The sequence below is a fragment of the Nycticebus coucang genome, chromosome 5 (assembly GCF_027406575.1).
Source record: "Nycticebus coucang isolate mNycCou1 chromosome 5, mNycCou1.pri, whole genome shotgun sequence".
NCBI classification, from domain to species: Eukaryota; Metazoa; Chordata; class Mammalia; order Primates; family Lorisidae; genus Nycticebus; species Nycticebus coucang.
In genome coordinates, this window is record NC_069784.1 from 46,803,372 (window position 1) to 46,821,752 (window position 18,381).

The following is an 18,381-nucleotide window of genomic DNA, read 5'->3' on the forward strand; positions in this document are numbered from 1 at the left end:
CCACTGCAGTGTCCCTGTATATATGTCTCCCTGAAACCCCTTATCTGGGAATTGATCTATTTGGGAAGAAACAGTTGTAAGAGATCCTTAGTGCCTGTCTATGTTTTACTCACCGTTATGGTCTGAGCTCTCAGCATGGTGCATCTTATGTGAAAGGTTCTTAATAAATGTTGGACAGGTGGATATCAAGGAGAAAAATGTCTGGAAAAATGTGAAAAAGCTCTTTCTTAAACCCCTTGATGACTGACTCTAGTATTCCTACATAAACACAACTACCCCGTTTCCCCGAAAATAAGACCTACTTACAGGAAAGATAGGACATCCCCTGAAAATAAGACCTAACGCATCTTTGGGAGCAAAACTTAATATAAGACACTGTCTTATTTTCAGGGAACAGGGTACTTGCAAAGCTGGATATTCTACTAAAGAGAACTGCTTCACTAGCAACTTGTCAAGAGTAATTGAGTCCAGAAAACTCAGCCCTCGACTGAGCAGCTTCCCTCTGATTCTTTCTTCCCTCCTTCTAGTAATGTCCTTCTGGCTTCTGTCCCCAGGCCCATCCAGAAGGCCTTAGCAAGGGACTGAAGTCTGGGGAGAGAGAAGGGTCAGTAGTCTATTTCCCCATGTATGCAGCACTTGCTATGTGCCAGGTACCATGCCGAGCAAACAGCCAGTTGGGGGTCACAAAGAGAACAAGGCAATGTCCTTGCCCTCAAGCTCCTAAGGTCATTGGAAAAGAGGGAGTTGTGGGAAGAAACTAAATTATGGTAGAAATAGAGAAAAAAATTATAGCCCATTATAGTGCTCAGAGACTCCAGGTCTCCAAACTAATGCCCTGCTTTACCCAGCAATGAAGTCCCTACCCAGTGGGGGTGCCTAGGGCTGGGGGGAGAGTTAGCAGGTGCCACAAGAACTGGAAAATGCTGCTGCCAAGAATCCCTGTCTACAGATGGATTTCCAGGAAAGGCACCATCCGAGAGAGGGAAAGAGTGGGAAGCACTGATGGGGATACAGTGGAAAGTTTTAAAGCCCAAGGTACAAAAACAGATGAGTCAATGAGAGTTTCACAGCTGCCCTTCAAGTGATTTTCTTGCAATTTTGTGGAAGTCAGTTCTCCAATGAAGGGAAAAGGTATATGAGGTATGCATTGGGTGAGGGGGAGGCTGAGGTCTTCAAATATCGATTCTGTAAAATAAAGCTGTGGGGAGAGGAGAGGCCAAGGGTAAGGTAAGGGGTTCAGGGGGTGGAGTGGAGACCTGCCTCTCCCCATCCTTGAACTTCTTCCCAGCCCACCCCAGCTCCCTGCTATGTCTGTTCTGGCCTCTGGAGCATGAAGGTCATGGTGGCTTTGACACCAAGAGCCTGAGTTGTTTCAGTAACACGGCCCAAGAGCTCAGGTGAGCTGGCATATGCAACAGTGAAGCACGCGCTGGAGGAATCCCAGCAGGATTGTGCCTAATCCCTGTGCCCGCATTCACCCGCTACGTGACCTTGGGCAGGTAACTCCTCTCTGTGGGTCAGACTGTGTATACCATAGCTGAGATTCCTCCTGCATCAACCTTCTCTGTAGAATTCCAAACTTCATGTGTGTCTTCTCAACTTCTAGAAGCACCAACATACTCAGAGAGAAAAAGGTTTGCTGAAGGAAGGAATTCAACAAGCCTGTCTTTCACTTCTCACCAAGGTATTTTGTAATCAATACTCCAAACACCTCACCCATGGTATCTGACTTAACCACATGACATTTATTGAAGGCTTATTATACATTAAACCATTGAGTTAATATTTTGGAACAACTATGTAGATAATATTAACATCAATATGTTGAACACAATCATGTATATGACCTCCCTTCACCGTCACTTCTGGGCAAGTAGGTATAATCATCCTCACTTAGGAAAACCAGAGGCTGTGAGGGATGCAGCAACTGGCCAGGGGCTCCCAGCAAGAAAACAGCACGGCCAGGGTAAAACCCTGTGGTGGTCCGACGGCAGGATCCGACGATTTAGGAAGATTTCCTGCCCTTTCTTCCGGAAGTAATTGGAGATAGCTTAAAAAGAAGAAGTAACTGGTCTGAGCAGTGCTTTCTCCTCCCTTACCAGGCTTACTTTCCAAAGAACCTGGGACTTCCTGCCACCAGACCCTAACTCAGTTGCCCTCCCGGTTTCCACTATATGCCCTCTAGAAAATGGAGGGGTGGCCGACCTACCTCGCTGCCTTGTTTGTCCATACTCTCCTGCCAGATTAATTCTCCTTATGGAAAATATCATGACCAGCTTTTCACAGGAAAAGAAATGACCCTGTTTCACAATATTGCCCAGAAACTGAAGGCAGCATTCTCCTGGGCTAAAGAAACCTTGCTGGGAGCCTTCAGCGCTGTTTGTTTTGTGGTTGTTATTTAAACTCAAGGGCTGGTGAGCTGCTTGATCAGACCAAGGGGTGGATGACAGTTTAACTTTCAAAGGCCATGTGCCAGGAACCAGGGATCTTTTGCTTTGCGGCTGAGGCTTGGACCTCAGGGTGGAAGGAGAGTCTTTAGCCACCTCAGGTGGCCCTGGGGCTGCCCAGCTGTGGGTCCCCACAGAAGTCCGGGAACACAGAGGATTTACCTCCCAGGGCCAGGAGGCAGGAAAAGGAGATTGGCATTGGGCCCCCAAACAGTATTCTGCTTCCATATCTGGAGCAAAGGAGAGAAAATTAATTGATGTAAGCCAATGACGTAGCACATCACGCCAGAACACAAACTCAGTAAATGCAAAGCAACTCTTGGGAGAAAACAGGACTACATGTACTGTGGACATAAGGGGCAGGTCTTGTGGATGGCTGCACGTGGGAAATGTCCCCGAGATGCCTCCAGGAGGGAGGTGGTAGGGTGTCTATTGAGATTTCCCCACCTACTAAAGAATATCAGAATTCCCATTAATAGAAGGACGTTGGCCAATTTTCATGCACCAGATAGGAAAGCTGAGAGCTGGAGAGGGATAAGGACTTGCCCAAAGTCACATGTGAAAGAGAGACCGGTATCCTCTTGTAGGCTGTTATCACAGTGTTCTTTCCCACAGTCTCAGCCTGGGCCTGGGTCTTGCCCTTTGGTCCGAGGAGTGCAACTGTACACGATGTTCCTCACTGTTTGTGTATAATTGCAGTGACTTCTTTGTGGCTGTCAATATTGTATCCTAGGTATGCAGCCCAACTAGTGGCAGCAGAGTTTGTCATTTCTCATATGTGGATCTGTTAAAGGGCCAGGAGGGTTTTACCTGAAGAAGAATTAAGGGTTACGTGACACCAAGGACGAAATATCTGACAGACTATCTAACAGTGTCTGTTAGACTCACCTGCTCTTCCCAGAGATCACTGGGTCTCAGAGTGTGGTCCAGGGAACAGCAGCACAGGGAGTGTCTGGAAAATTGTTAGAAATGGAAAATTTCAGGGTCGGCACGGTTGTTCAGGCCTCTAATCCCAGCCTCCTGGGAGGCTGAATTGGGTGGATCGCTTGAGCTCAGGAGTTTGAGACCACCCTAGCAAGAGTGAGATCCCATCTCTACTAAAAATAGAAAAACTAGCTGGGCATTATCATCAGCACCTGTAGTTCCAGCTACTCAGGAGCCTGAGGCAAGAGGATCACACAAACCCAGGAGCTTCAGGTTGCTGTGAGCTATGACGCCATAGCACTCTACCGAGGGCAACAGAGTGAGACTGTCTTAAATAAATAAATAAGAAATGGAAAATCGTGGGCTTCACCATAAACCTACTGAATCAGACTCTCTAGAATGAGGCCCATTAAACTGTTATGGATTTGATTTTTTTTTTTTTTTTTTGGTGGCTTAACATAAATTTATAATTTTCTCACAGTTTTCTGAGGCTGGACCTCTAAGATCAAAGTATGGGCAGTTTGGTTTGTCCTGCACGGCTGCCTCCCTGTGGGCGCCGTGGTCCTTCCTTTGTGAGCATGTGTCCCTGGATGATTTTGATGCCCTAAAATCTGAGGCCCTCTGCCCTCAGTACAGAGCTGGATGACAGAGTCAAACCAATAAGAAGGCAGAGAAGGAAAGGTGGGTCCTCCGGGGTGGGGTGACACGGGATCTGTTCACACAGAACAAACACCCTCCAGCCAAGAGAGCTACAAGAGGACTGACCCTGATTTGCACTTCCGGAGTGCTCAGCAACTCCTAGGTTTTATGACAGTTTTTATGGGATAAACCAAGAAATATAATTGTTTCTCCTTTCTGGTATAAGCTCCACAAGGGCAAGCATTTTTGTGGATTTTTTTTTTTCCTTCTATCATGACCCCAGTGCCTAGAGCAGAAGGGTTCAGCTCATGGGCCAAACCCAGCTCACGGCCTCCTTTTGGAAATGACACTTTATTGGAACATAGTCAAGTTCATTAATTTACAGATTAGCCATGGATGCTGTTGAGATTTCACACTACGACAGCAGAGCTGAGTAGTGACTGACCACATGGTCCATGAAAGTGAAAATATTTATTGTCTGGTCTTTGATAGAGAAAAATTCAACAATTCCTGAGCTAAGATATTGCCTGTACCACAGCAGATGATCAGCAAACATTTAATGAATGGATGAGGCGTTTTCTCGCTTGGCAGAGAGACACAGAGACCTCTGTTTGGGGGAGATGTAGAAACAGACAGGATACCGGTGTGGGATTCAGGGCCGCCGATGTGGCCTTAACTCCTTCCTCCACCATCTGCAAGTCAGGTGACCTCAGGCAAATTACTTAGACTCTTGTGTCTCCCAGGTCTTATCTGTACAACAGCAATAATGCTGGCCATTTAGGGTTAGTGTGTGTGTGTGTGTGTGTGTGTGTGTGTGTGTGTGTGAGAGACGCAGGATGAAATTACACAGTATGTGGAAAGCACAGAGCCTGGTGCACAGAACTACCGAATGCATGCACCCGGGTAGTGACAGCTCTGAGTGGTCCTTGATGAGAGAGGTACAGACATGAAGTGCAGATGCTATAGAATGAGGAGCCCGCCACTGCACGTGAACTCTCTGTAGAAGCAGCAGGAAGGGCAAATTCAGAGACGATTATTGAGCAGCTCAAACTTGTAGGAAGCTCCGAGCCAGCCAGTTCACACGCGGTGATCTTTAAGATGGTGAATACAGAGGGAAGATTTCACTGGCTGGACATGTGCAGGGGCTTTTCCAGTAGCAAAAAAAATAATGATTCTTCTCCATGCTCTTCTCTCCCATATTCGCTTGAAGACTGACTGCATAAGTCTGGCTGGCGTCAGGGCTGAGCAGCCTGAGGACATGGAACCAGGGGAGCTACATGGTCACAGAGGGACTGACCGTGGTCCACTTTCTCAGCTGACAGTAAAGTTCTCTGAGGGGCAAGTGATTTCTCAAACACGTAAGTGTGGCTGGCCCCTTTGTGTTTGGGTGGTGGTACTGTTTATACACACGATGGTTTCTTGGCAGGAAAACTCTTATCTAGGTGTTTTGGCAGAAGTCCCAAACCCTTCAATGCCCAGGGTGAGGCAGAGACAAAATTAATAACAGGTGAATACAAATCCACACTAGCAAAGAGCTGAGTCAGAGCATGTTGCAACTCAGAAAATGCCGCATTTATATCTTCCCTGATGCTGAAATATTGCAAATTAGCCCGCATGCCTCTTTCCAACATTCTGTCTTGGCTCCTGTTGAGAGAAATGTGGTGACTTTCAGAACTGTTTGGGGCTAGGCTGGCAGGTGAGAGTCACAGCCAGAAGCTCACTACTCTCCTGGATCACACGTGTGGAGCCCACCCCGTAGGCCTCAACCCACAGATCTCCTAAAGAACTGCTCATCTCCACTGTGTAGAGGGACACAGTTTAATTACGGGTATCTCAAGGCTCTGAGAGTCTGCTGTGTTCGTTCCAAGGCATAGGGGTTTAATAAAAAAGTAGATCTGAAGAGGTATACCTCAGATTTTTATTTCTTTGTGTTTTCATCTTCTAACATCTATCGGGATCCAGGATGCTGTAATCTCTCTTGGGAGCTGATGGCCACCTAAATGCAGAGAAAAATACAAAGAGATTTTTATCTTTTAAAGTTCTCACCCAGGCCACTGTCTCTAACCTTGAACCCCGCCCCCATGTCAGTTCTCAAATCAATAACCAGACTGCCACTACTATCATGCATGTTATAAAACAGCCATGAACTTGGTGCATCTCACAGATAACTCAAACATGTTGCTACATCTTTCTAGAAAACAACACCTGCTCCGTGGGTTCCCATAAGCATCCATAGCCCACTTGCTGATCATAGGAGGAAAAATCCCAGAGGACTACAAGAGCTTGGTGGGGGATGGGCACCTGGCAGGAGTTTTGAGTGGGAAGATCTGGAGTAGTCCCAGTTTCCACCTTCATGTGTGAACTTATAATGCACCTCATCTTTATTCTGGGACCCTTCCTGTTTTCACACAGCTCATGCTCCTTTCACTCTAGGAATTAAACTTTAAGATATCTTGCACTCAGTATTGCAGCAAACTGTCCAACACGTGCGTGACTCCCAGTCCAGAAAGTCCCTGTTGTTAATTGAAAAATACGTCTTCAGTTTTCCTGAGATGGCATTTGTCCAGCGAAGAGAGACCAGAAACAGTGCTGGCAGGGCCTGGCTCCTTCCCTTGGACTCTTTGCATTTGGTGACCTCTGAGCCATGTCACTGCAGATCAGGGCCCCGAGTATTATTAGCCCTTAACAGGAAGGTGGCTTTTCTGCAGGAAGCTGAAAACTCCTATGCAAGTCTAAAGGGCTTCATCAGCTATGCTAATGGCTACAATACGGGGTGGCCATAAAGTTCGCATGCAATTTACAATAGTTTACTCTTTAAAACTATAAACTAGTAAACTATTGTAAATTGCACACAAACTTTGCGGCCACCCTGTATGTTGCATAAAAGCCTCATGAGATCAGCAGAGCCTTTCCCAGGACTTCAGTGAGGGCCTCTTCAGCTTCCAGGGCCCAGGCTCCCTCCAGGCTAAGGAACACCTGCACACAGGAATCTGAGGACTTGGCCCTGTCGAGCTTGACAAACTCACTTCTGATCTGAATCTGATCACCCTCCCCCATCGCTGACTATCTCAGTCAAGGCATCAGCCTTGTTTCTCGTGGTGTGGAGTTCTTCCTCCCTGGCCAGCCAGCGGGGGCACATCCCCCCGGCCCTCAGTGTGGGAGCTGCCCACTAGCACTACTCGAGCAGTGGCCTGGAGCGCACCCCTGCTTCAAAGGTCTCGTCTCTCCCCAGTTTGTTTGTTCTTTTCTGTCCCACCCTCCCTTCCAGCTCTTCTCCCAAGTCACCTGGCTGGTTCTCTGCCCCTGCCCTCTGCCAAGCATCCTTCTCCCATTGTTCCAACATCTCCGGAAACACCCCCTCTTCCCTTAGGCTTCCTGGGCAGGCTGAAGGGAAGGTAGTTGTTTTCTCCCTGCTCCACCCTAGCTAATCTTGCAGTCTCCACTCCCAAAACACACTTATCTGAAGAAAAAGTCAAACCAGTGTGAATAAACAGGTGGTGGCTGAGAAAGGAGATGGTGAGATTGCTAGGAAGGAAGAGGAGGGGTCTCTCCCCCTCGTCTCCACCAACCGAGGCTACAGGGGACTGGGCCAGAGAAGTTAGTCAGCCCCGGGAGGGCAGGAAAGACTCGGCAATGTCTGGAATACTCCCAGTTTGAAATCTACATGTTTATATTCATGCGCATCTGTTGTGACACACTGACCTCACAGTAGGTGAGAGGTCAGTATGGAATGTGGGTTTTCTTTTTGCTTGATTTCTGTCTCACTTAGCCCTGACCTCTAATTTTCTTATTTCTTTTTCCCTGCTTTTAGCTTACATTCAAACTCATATTAACTTTTTTTTTTTTTTAATTACCCACATAGGCCACCAGAGTCCTTTCTGGAACAAGGTGGGTCAGAATCATATTGGCTCTCATATTCTTGGTCTGCTCTCATCCAAGCAGATAAACACAGATGCCCCCGGGTGGCTGAGAGCACATGCCAACAGCTGGAGCGGGGGAGCCACACGGGTGACCTGCAGAGATAAGCACTAAATGAAACGTGTGTCCACTAACAGCCCGCAGTGTTCATTCAGGAGAGCCCAAAGATAAACGTATCAATACCCAGAGCAGCACTGGGTGAGAGGGCCCCTGGCCTGTGCTCTCTGCGGAAGAGAACAAACAAGAGCAGGGCTGAGGGCTAAGCAGGAAAGAGAGAGAAGCAGCTGGTTCCCGTGGGCATGGAGAGAGGCTGAATGATCTGGGAAGAGACCCTATGTGTGTACTGCTTGGGTGATGTTACTATTTTGGTCTTCAGGTATCTGTAAAAATCAGTCTGGCTGTCTTAGGCTATGAAGCTCTGGAGGACCCTATGCTCCTTAGGCCCAAAGGTCCTTTTGCAGGTGATGACAAAAGTGGGCCAACTTGTGCTCGCTGGTTTGTTGACTGGCTACGTGACTTGCCTTGCAGCCTTGAAGGTCTGTAAGTGCCCAGTGAATTGCACAAGATTGTTATAAAATACTCCTTCTCCAGGGTTTTACTGAAACAGAGCCCTTTGCCAGGCTGGGATTGTTTTGGTGTTATCCTACTGAAAGGCGACGTGAGCTGTCAACAGCCTCCTCAGCCTTAGACTTGCTGTGATGAGACTCCCAGAGCCTGAAGATGAAACACTGTGTTTGCACTGGTTGTTTCCAAGTTTGTCTCCCTCAAAAGAAAGGGCCTGAGCATTATTCATTTTTTTTTAATCACCAGTGCTTAGAACCACCTGGGAATATCTTGGGTGCTCCAGAAATGCTGACTGAGAGAACAACAGAATGGCTGAGCACAGGCCTGAAGAGTGGAGTCCAGCCCGGCCTCCACTCCAGCCCAGCCTCCACTCCAGCCCAGCCTGCACTCTAGCCCAGCCTCCACTCCAGCCTGGCCTCCCTCAGGGCCATCTCAGGTGGGGGCCGAACCTCTGACAGCAGTTCTGCAGAGCTCCCAGCCTCTGGCTGCCTCTGGCTGCCACCGGCATTCACATTCGCAGCCTCTTAGGCAAATACTATTATAATTCTTATTATTTTATTTTATAAGAGTGAGGTGAGAAAATACTATGAATGTTTCTGAAGTCACACTGCTAGCAAGAGGTATAGCCAATGCGGGTCTTCCAGATCCCACAGCCCATTCTGATGACCACAAAGGGCATCACTGCCGTGGCTGGCTGTGTGACCTCAGTTTCATTACTTGAGGGCTCAGGCCAAAGCTTCCCATCTTCAAATGGGGGTACAAAACCTACTGGGAATAGTTACAACATGTAGATGACTGTATAAAAAATAAGCCAAGAAATGGTCACTATACTTTCCAAGGGACTTACTCCTCAACTTGGAAGGAAACAGGCACATCCACAGTTTTCTCACCTAAAGCAGCTTAGACAAGAAGTCAGATTCATGTAGAACCTCCTCCTTGAACCAACTCAAATAATGATCACGTCTTCACCCACTCACCCTTTCATTCAGCAAGTACATATCGAAAGCCTTCCATCCAGGGACCAGAAGGCCCTGGGGGACTGGTGTAAGAAGGCCTCTTCTCTTTACTACCCAAGTAAGTCAGAGAAAGTCCCACAATCTCTATGGCCCCCAGGTTTTTCATCTATAAAATGCAGAGGGCAATACCTGACCCATACAGCTGTGAGGTGTAATAAGATTTATATACAAAAAGGACGGGTCTGGTTTCTGATACGATGCACTTACCTCTGAAATCATAGCTGCTCTCTCCATCACTGGCCTACTAATGGCAGGGCAGGGGGTGAGGTCAGTTTCAGTCAACAGTAGTCCCAGAAATTGTTTAGACCTTAGATTAGCAACTTATTTGTTAAGGAATGGACAGGCTATTTTGTCACTATTATGGCTAAGAAGGACTAGTGCAGAGCACGGTAATAATAAAAAAGCTAACAGACTTATGGTCCACTTATTTTGTTGTTTTAACTCAGGAGGCTGAGGCAAGAGAATTGCTTAAGCCCAAGAGTTTGAGGTTGCTATGAGCTGTGATGCCACAGCATTCTACCAAGGATGAGAAAGTGAGACTCTGTCTCAAAAAAAATTTATTTTGTCGTTGTTTTAAATTCTTCAGACAATGCAATCCTTAGTGCTTGCACCTGGGACAGGCCCTTTCTACCATCAACCCTTGGCAAGCACTGAATTACTCATTTGTGTCAAAATACGCAGGTTACAATCAGAATTAATCATCACTGTTATAAACCACATTCATAAAACCACGTAAAATCAATGGGCTTTGTTAGATAGCAGCAAACACCCAAAAAATATTTATAGATTTTTTTTCCTATCTTAAACATTTGTATTGAGGTATAATACACATAAAGAAAGGCACACGTGCAGTAGAGCTTGCTGAATTTTCACAAGCAGAACACACTCATGGAATCAAAACCCAGATAGATAAAGAGAACAGGCCTGCGCCCCAAAGCCCCTTCATGCCTGCTGCCTGCCAAAACCTTTCCACCTATTTTGCAAACAGGATTCGATTCCTTTATGTCTGGCGACTTCCAAGGAACATTGTGTGCCTGAGATTCGTCCGCATGTCTGTGTGCAGTTGCAGATGGTCCATTCTCATGACTATGCTACAATCTGCCCGTGCAACCATCAGTGGATGTGAAGGTGGCATCCAGGTCATGGTCATTACCAGTAGAGCAACGGCAAGTATTGTCTTTTGGTGAATATCATGCTCCTGTTTCTGTTGTGCCTCTACCTAGGAGTAGAATGGCCGGGTCAGAAGACATGTACGAGTTCTGCTTCGGTAAATACTGCCAAACAGATTTCCAAAGTGGTTTTCAAAAGACTTACATTGAGAATTGCACTATCACTTTTAAATGTCAAAGTCTTTTACAGTTAGTGAAGCAACAGGCTCTGGGAGAAAGGCAAGAAATGGATGATTCTGGTTAAATGAGCCATAAGGCAGAAAACCTTCTAGCATTTGTCACAGTCACTGGAGCTGAGCACTTCAGGAACCTACTTGGAAGAATGCAAGGTTTGGTTTCTCAGACTCTGCTAAAGACCAAATACTCAAAGACTTTTCCCACAAGAGGTTCTGAGCCACTGTGGATGACTGTTGGGAGGGTGGGGGAGAAAGTGTGTGCAAAGGAAAACAAAGAGAATTCACAGAATGGGAAGAAAGTAAGCCAAGTTCCAGAGAAACCTTACTGTAAATCTCAAAAAGTGAAATGATTGGCCAGACCCTCTCCTTATTGTTTATTTTTCATTTGTGTGTGCGTATGAGAGAGAGAGAGAAAGATCAACCATTCCTTCAACACAAAACTCAAGAAGTCATCCTGAGAAGAACAGTGGCATTTTAGACAAGATTGGCCCTTCCTGTCTCCTCACCCTGCTCAATTGTCCTCTAGGACTCTGCTCTGCCTGGCTGTCAGGGACTGCACTGCCAAGGACGTGGTCCTCTGCTGAGCTCTGGGTCTCTGTGTGGCTGTCAGGTAGCCTGCTGAGACTGCAGCTGAAACTCAGCACTTTCAACCACTTCTTCCTGCTGGAACTCATCCTTCCTTTCTCTCTCAACCCTCATCCTCTCTAACCAACCAGATACTCAAGTCCTACCACTGCTAGGCCCACGATCCCCAGGAAACTCCACTCCCGTCTTCCACCGGGATGCTTGCACAAGGCCCACATGGCTCCCTGCCTCCAGGGACTTCTTCCCAGACCTGTCTTCACCTGCAGCCTTAGAGAGCTTGCCAAACTAGGAGTAGGATTATGTCATCCCTCTGTTAAGCCCTTTGTAAGCCTTTGCAACATCCTCGTATTTAAATCGCTCAAAGCTCCCGGCAGCTTCGGTTCTTTCCTTCGTGCTCCGTGATCCACACACGTGCAGCTTCCTTCCACGTGCTACACAGACTGTGTGCTCTCTCCCCCATGCTAAGCTTTTAAAATGTGTGTGTGTGTAAACAACAGCATTTGGGGGCTGTAATTCACATGCTAGACAATATGCCTATTTAAAGTATACCTCTCAAAGTTTGTAGTATGCTCACTGCATTGTGCAACCGTCACCACAATCAATTTTAGAATAGTCTCATCTTGGCCCCCACCAAAAGATCTCAGTACCATAGTCAGCCTCCATTTCTTCCCAACTCCCTCAGCCCTAGGAAAGTAGTCAACCATTTTCTGTCTCTATTGATTTGCCTATTGACATTTCATATAAATGGAATTATACAATAATATGCAGCCTTTTTGAGTGATTTACTGCACTTAGCATAATGTTTTTAAGGTTTATCCATGTTGTAGCATCTCCCAATAATTGATTACTTTTTATTTACCAAATAATACACCATTGTATCAATATACCACATTTTATTTATTCACTTATTAGTTGATCAGCACATGAATTATTTCCACTTTTTGGCTGTTTGAGCTAAGCTGCTATGAACATTCATGTGCAAAGTTGTGTATGGACATAAGTTTTCGTTTCTCTTGGGTGTGTACCTAGGAGTAGAATTGCTAGGTCAGACTCCAATGCCCTTTTGAGAAGCTGCCACACAGTTTTCCAAAGTGACTGCCCAATTTATATTCTCACCAGAAGTATCTGAGTTTTATTATCTTTGTATCTTTGCCAACACTTATTATCTGTTTTTCTTATCTGCATTCTTTATTATAGTCAAGATGGAGGTGAAGTGATATATCATTGTGGTTTTGTTTTGCATTTCTCTGATATCTAATGATGTTAAATATGTTTTCACATGCTTTTTGGCCATTTGTATATCTTTTTTGGAGAAATGACTATTCAAATCTTTTGATCATTCTTAATTGTCATTTGTCTTTTTATTGTTGACTTATAAGAGTTATTTATATATTCAGATACAAGTTCCTTATCAGATATATGATTCACAAACATTTATATAAACAGAAAAATAGGGGGAAAGACTATTCTTCTTCTTAATTAAGCTGAGTCCCATTATAGGAGGCATGTACTTGGAAGAGAAAGCAGTGATGCTGGGTGAAGTCAGGGACGCCTTGAGAGGGAGGTTGTTCTGAGATGTTCTTTGAAGAACTAGCGAACTGCAGATGGACAAGAAGCCACTGCTGCAGTGCTAAACTTGCATCATTCAACAATAAATTAGAGCCTGTCATTCATTCATGCTACTTCCACCATGTTTTTGTTGTTGTTGTTTTTTAAGACAGTCTTTTGCTCTTTTGCCCAGGCTGGAGTCATGATCATAGCTCACAGCAGCCTTGAACTCCCAAGCTCAAGTGACCGCCATCTCAACCTCCCAAGTGCCACCACACTTGACTAATTTTTTATATTTTTTGTAGAGAGGGAGTCTCATTATGTAGGCAGTTCTCAAACTCTTGGCTTCAAGTGATCCACCTCAGCCTGCAAGAGTTCTGGGCCCTAAGCCACCACACTCGGCCTCACAGCTGTTCATTAAAGATCTATCCTATTCCAAGCACCCTTCTAGAAAGCAAAGATAATTATTTAAGACAGCCCCTTAAAGTATGTATACTATCCCCCAGATAAGAAAGACACATGCACTTATACCAACATTTGCAATTCAGTTTGTCAAGCTTGTTAAGCCCAGTACTGAGCATTACGGAAGCACAGAGGAAATAAGTTACTCCTGATCATCGCAGGCTTCCAGAAAATTTGGACATGAGGGATTCTTTTTTTTTTTTTGAGACAGAGTCTTACTGTGTCACCCTCAGTAGAATGCTGCAATGTCCTAGCTCACATCAACCTCAAACTCCTGGGCTCAGGCAATCCTCTTGTCTGAGCCTCCTGAGTTGCTGGGACAACAGGCATGGGCCACCATGTGCAGCTAGTTTTTTTATTTTTAGTATAGATGGGGGTGTCACTGTTGCTCAGGCTGGTCTCAAACTCCTGAGTGCAAGCAATCCACCCACCTCCGCCTCTCAGAGGGCTAGGATTTTAGGCGTGAGCCGCAGTGCCCAGCTAAATGAAGGATTCTTTTTTTTTTTTTTTTTGAGACAGAGTCTCACTTTGTCACCCTTGGTAGAGTGCAGTGGTGTCACAACTCACAGCAACCTCCAGCTCATGAGCTTAGGCGATTACCTTGGCTCAGCTTCCCGTGTAGCTGGGACTACAACGCCTGGCTATTTTTTTTGTTACAGTTTGGCTGGGGCCAAGTTTAAACCTGTCAACCTCAGTATATGGGGCCAGCACCCTACTCACTGAGACATAGGCGCTGCCCCTAAATGAGGGATTCTTAATCTGGGGTCTTTGAATAGAACTCAAGATATTGCGAATTTGGATTTTAAAAATTACATCTTTACTTTCAATACTTAAAACTGAAATTTAGCATTCTCTTCAATTATGAGAGTAAAAAACAAACTGTAGTCGTGGTCTCAGTGACTTGGTCATAATACAAACTGCACATAAAGGTATTAGTATTAGATTAGTTGTGGATCTTGAAACACAGGGTGGACATAAAGTTCATGGGCAATTTAAAATAGTTTAACATAGTAAATAGTTTAAATAGTAAAATGAACTTTATGGACACCCTGTATTATTTCTGCTCCCATCACAACTTCAAAATTATGGTAGGTATTAGAAGTAGATCTTATTGTTTAATATGTTAATAAATAAGCAATGCATCATTAAAGTCTAACTTTGTTTATTAAAATTGTTATTACAGTATTTCTACATAATTGGTTTGTTTTATAGTCCTATATAGTTTGTTTTATGTATTTTATAAACTGAGACAAAGTTTTGGGCTTAGTCAAACTACCAAAGGACTGCAAGAACATAAAAATGTTAAGGCTGGGTGGGGGTGGGGGGCTTATGCATGTAGACCTAACACTCTGGGAGGCCAAGGCAAGAGGATCACTGAGGCCAGGAGTTCAAGGCCACCCTGGGCAAGAGCAAGACCCCATTTCTACAAAAATACAAAAATTAGCTGGCGCAGTGGGTAGACACCTGTAGTCCCAGCTACTCGGTAGGCTGAGGTAGGAGGATTGCTTGAGCCCAGAGGTCTGAGGTTGTAGGAAGCTGTGATGATACCAGGAAACTTCAGCCAGGATGACAAAGCAAGACCCTGTACCCCCCAAAACAAAAAATGTTAAGAAGCCCTTCATTAAATAATCCTTAGTTGAGGCTAGAGACTAAGAGATTAAATATAGATTTTTCTCAGCCCGGAAGACAGAAAAATAAGAGAATGGTTTAAACATAATGGCAGATATGTAACAGCCAATGGTTTAAACATAATGGCAGATACGTAACAGAGATCTAGGTAACATATCATGGGAGAACAAAGAAAAGAAGAACTGATTTCAGAGAAGGCTGCAGGTGACATTTGAGCTGACTCATAAAAGATGAATAAGGTTAGAGGGACTTTTGTTCACCTGTACCCACCCTTGGGTGACCTCTACGGCATTGCATCACAGAAAGTCTAGCCTCTGCCTGCAACAACAGAACCCAGAGGCATCATCCAGAGGTCAGCTGGGATGGAGGTGAAGGGACGAGCAGGAGAGAAATGTGGCAGATAAAGCCAAGTAGCCGGGCTGTTTGCTTATGGAGCTGACGCAGGACAAGATGGAGGGGAATGTAGGAAGCAAGACCACCAGGGCCAAGGCTGGGATAATGCAGAATGAAAGAAGGACCCTGACCTTGGCAGTCAATCCAAGTCAGGCTTGGATTTGAATGCACAACAAATAGCCTGTATGACCTTCCACAAGGGAGTTAATCTTGCTGAGCCTCTATTTTGCCACATGTAAATATGAATCAATACATATATTTCAGGGTTGTGAGGCTTAAGAGCAAGTATATGAAAAAGTCCTTGGCACAAAGTAGGCAATCAATAAATGCCAGATCCTCTTCAGTTTGCCAAAGCAGGCCCTGCCACCCTCTCTCCTAAGCCAAGAATCTGGCCTTGATCACTCAGTGTACAGACACAGATTTATTAACTTCTTACTGTGTTCTGGGCCCTGAGCTAAGTATTATCTCTTTTCGGCCTCACAGTGAAATTCAACAGATAAGGAGACTGAGGCTCAGAGGTTTTAAATAATATAATTTGCTCAGGGTCTTAAAGCTAGGAAATTGTAAAACTAGAGTTTAAACCCAAGTATAACTGACACTAAAATCCCTCTCTGCTTTGTGCTGCTTCTGGAAAGATAGAGATCACCCCATCGGTGAACCTTTAATCCACATGTGTCAACATTTGACTAAAGCTTAAAAATGCCTTGCTTTAATTAACAGAGCCGTCATCCACCCAAATAAGCAAAAGTGAAAAAGCAAAGCAGTCGTATTAACCTGGATGGAAGTGGAAGACATTATTCTTAATAAAGCATCACAAGAATGGAGAAGCATGAATCCTACGTTCTCAATTTTGATATGAGGACAATTAACAACAATTAAGGTCATGGGGGGGGAAGGAAAAGCAGAGAGAGGAAAGGAGGGAGGGGGGTGGGGCCTTGGTGTGTGCCACTATCTGTGCCCACTATCTGTGCATCAGGATTTACCTCTTCCACACTTTCCACAGCAACACATTCATTCAGGGTGGGGGTTTTGTGCCTGGCTTCTCCGACTTATACCACACTGTGCTCAAGATTCATTAACGTTGCTGTATGTGCTGACACTTCATTCTCTTTATGGCAAAATAATATTCCATTATATGGATGTACCACATTTTATTTATCCATACGTCACTTAATGGAAATTTGGGCTTTTTCAACTTTGGCTATTATGAATGATGCTGCTGTGAACATTCAGATACAAGTTTTTGTATGGACACATGTTTCCATCTCCCTCTGATATGTGCCTAAGAGCAGAATTGCCAGGCCACATAGCAATTCTATGTTTAGCTTTTTGAGGAACTACCAGAATAGGGCAGTTCTTTATTCTATTTGTTCCTTTATTTTTTTTATATTCCATTATTCTGTTTTCAAAGTGGTTGGACCATTTTACATTCCTACCAGTAGTATGAGGGTTCCAATTTCCCCACACCTTCCCAACACTTACTTTTATCTGGCTTTTTTATTATAGATACCTAGTCAGTGTGAAGTGGTATCCCACTGGTTTTGAGTTGCAGTTCTCTGATAGCTAATGATGTTTAGCAGCTTCTCATGTGCTTATTGGCCATGGGTATACCTTTTCTGGAGAAATGCCTATTCATAGACTTTGCCCACTTCATTAGGTCGTCTCTTTTATTGTTGAGTTATAAAAGTTCTTTAGTCTCTTATCAGAGGTATTATCTGCAAATATTTACTCTCATTTGGTGGATCAACTTTTCATTTTTTTTTATAGTACCAAAGTTTTAATTTTGAAAAAGTCCAACTTGTCTATTTTCTTTTGTTTATATTTTTGATTTCATATCTAAAAATATTGCTTAATTCAAGAGTATAAATATTACAGATATGTTTTCTTCTGGGAGTTTCACATTTTTAGCTAATTCATTTTAAGTTAATTTTTTATATGGTGTGAATTAGATGTCCAACTTGGATCTTGTATATGTGGATATCTGTAGTATCATCTGTTGAAAAGAATACTGTTTCCTCATCAGACTGGCTTTTCAGGCATGGCAACAATTAATTGACTATGAATGTAAGGGATTCTTTTATCTGGACTCTCAATTCTATTCCATCGATCTACATGTCTGTCCTTATTCTAGTACCACACTCAATGCTACAGTTTTATAGTAAGTTTCAAAATCAGGAAGTTTTTGCCCTCTAACTTTGTTCTTAGTTTTCAAAACTACTTGGCTATTCTGGATCTCCTGCATTTCCTTATGAAATTTAAAGATTATCTTGTCCATATCTGAAAGAAAACCTGGGGATTTTGAGTGAGATTGCACTGAGCTTGGGAATATTGTTACTTTAACAATATTTGTCTTCCACTCCATGAACACAGTATATCTTTTCATTCACTTAAATTTTCTGTGATTTCTTTCAATGATGTTTTGTAGTTTTCAGTGTGCAACTATTACATTAATTTTGTTAAATTTAATCTTCAGTATTTTATTTCTTGATGCTATTATAGAATTGTTTTCTTAATTTCATTTTTGTTCGTTTTTTTTTCCAATGGTAAGATAGGGTTTTATTAGACAGAAAGGAATACAGAAGGAGAAAAAGGACCAGAGTTTCTGGCAAAGGGGAAGACCCAAGTCAGCAGTCTTAATTTCATTTTTGGATTGCTCATTGCTAGTGTATAGAAATTCAATTGATTTTTATGTGTTGATCTTGTATCCTGCAACTGTATCTTGGTGAACTCTACCTTTAGTGGATTCCTTAGGATTTTTTTATATATAAGATTATGTCATCTGCAAATAAAGATAGTTTCCCTTCTTTCTTTCCTATCTGAATGCCTTCTGTTTTTTTTTTGTTTTTTTTTTTCTTACCCAATTGCCCTGGCTAGAACCTCCAGTTTGATGTTGAATAGAAGTGATAAGACC

The 18,381-nt window shown here is 44.0% G+C and overlaps 1 long non-coding RNA gene across 2 annotated transcripts in view; it reads right to left on the bottom strand.

The window, feature by feature from the left end:
• Positions 1-1,724: 1,724 nt before the first annotated feature.
• Positions 1,725-18,381, bottom strand: part of LOC128585914 (uncharacterized) — a 122,265-nt gene continuing 105,608 nt past the window's right edge. Inside the window, exons 2-5 of one of the 2 annotated variants that reach the window (XR_008380141.1) lie at positions 7,296-7,470; positions 3,336-6,006; positions 2,210-3,257; positions 1,725-2,050 (exon numbers count right to left, since the gene is read on the bottom strand). This is a non-coding gene — a long non-coding RNA (uncharacterized LOC128585914). Of the gene's footprint in view, positions 2,051-2,209; positions 6,007-7,295; positions 7,471-18,381 lie in introns of both variants that reach the window. The other variant, XR_008380140.1, reaches the window with a different exon arrangement.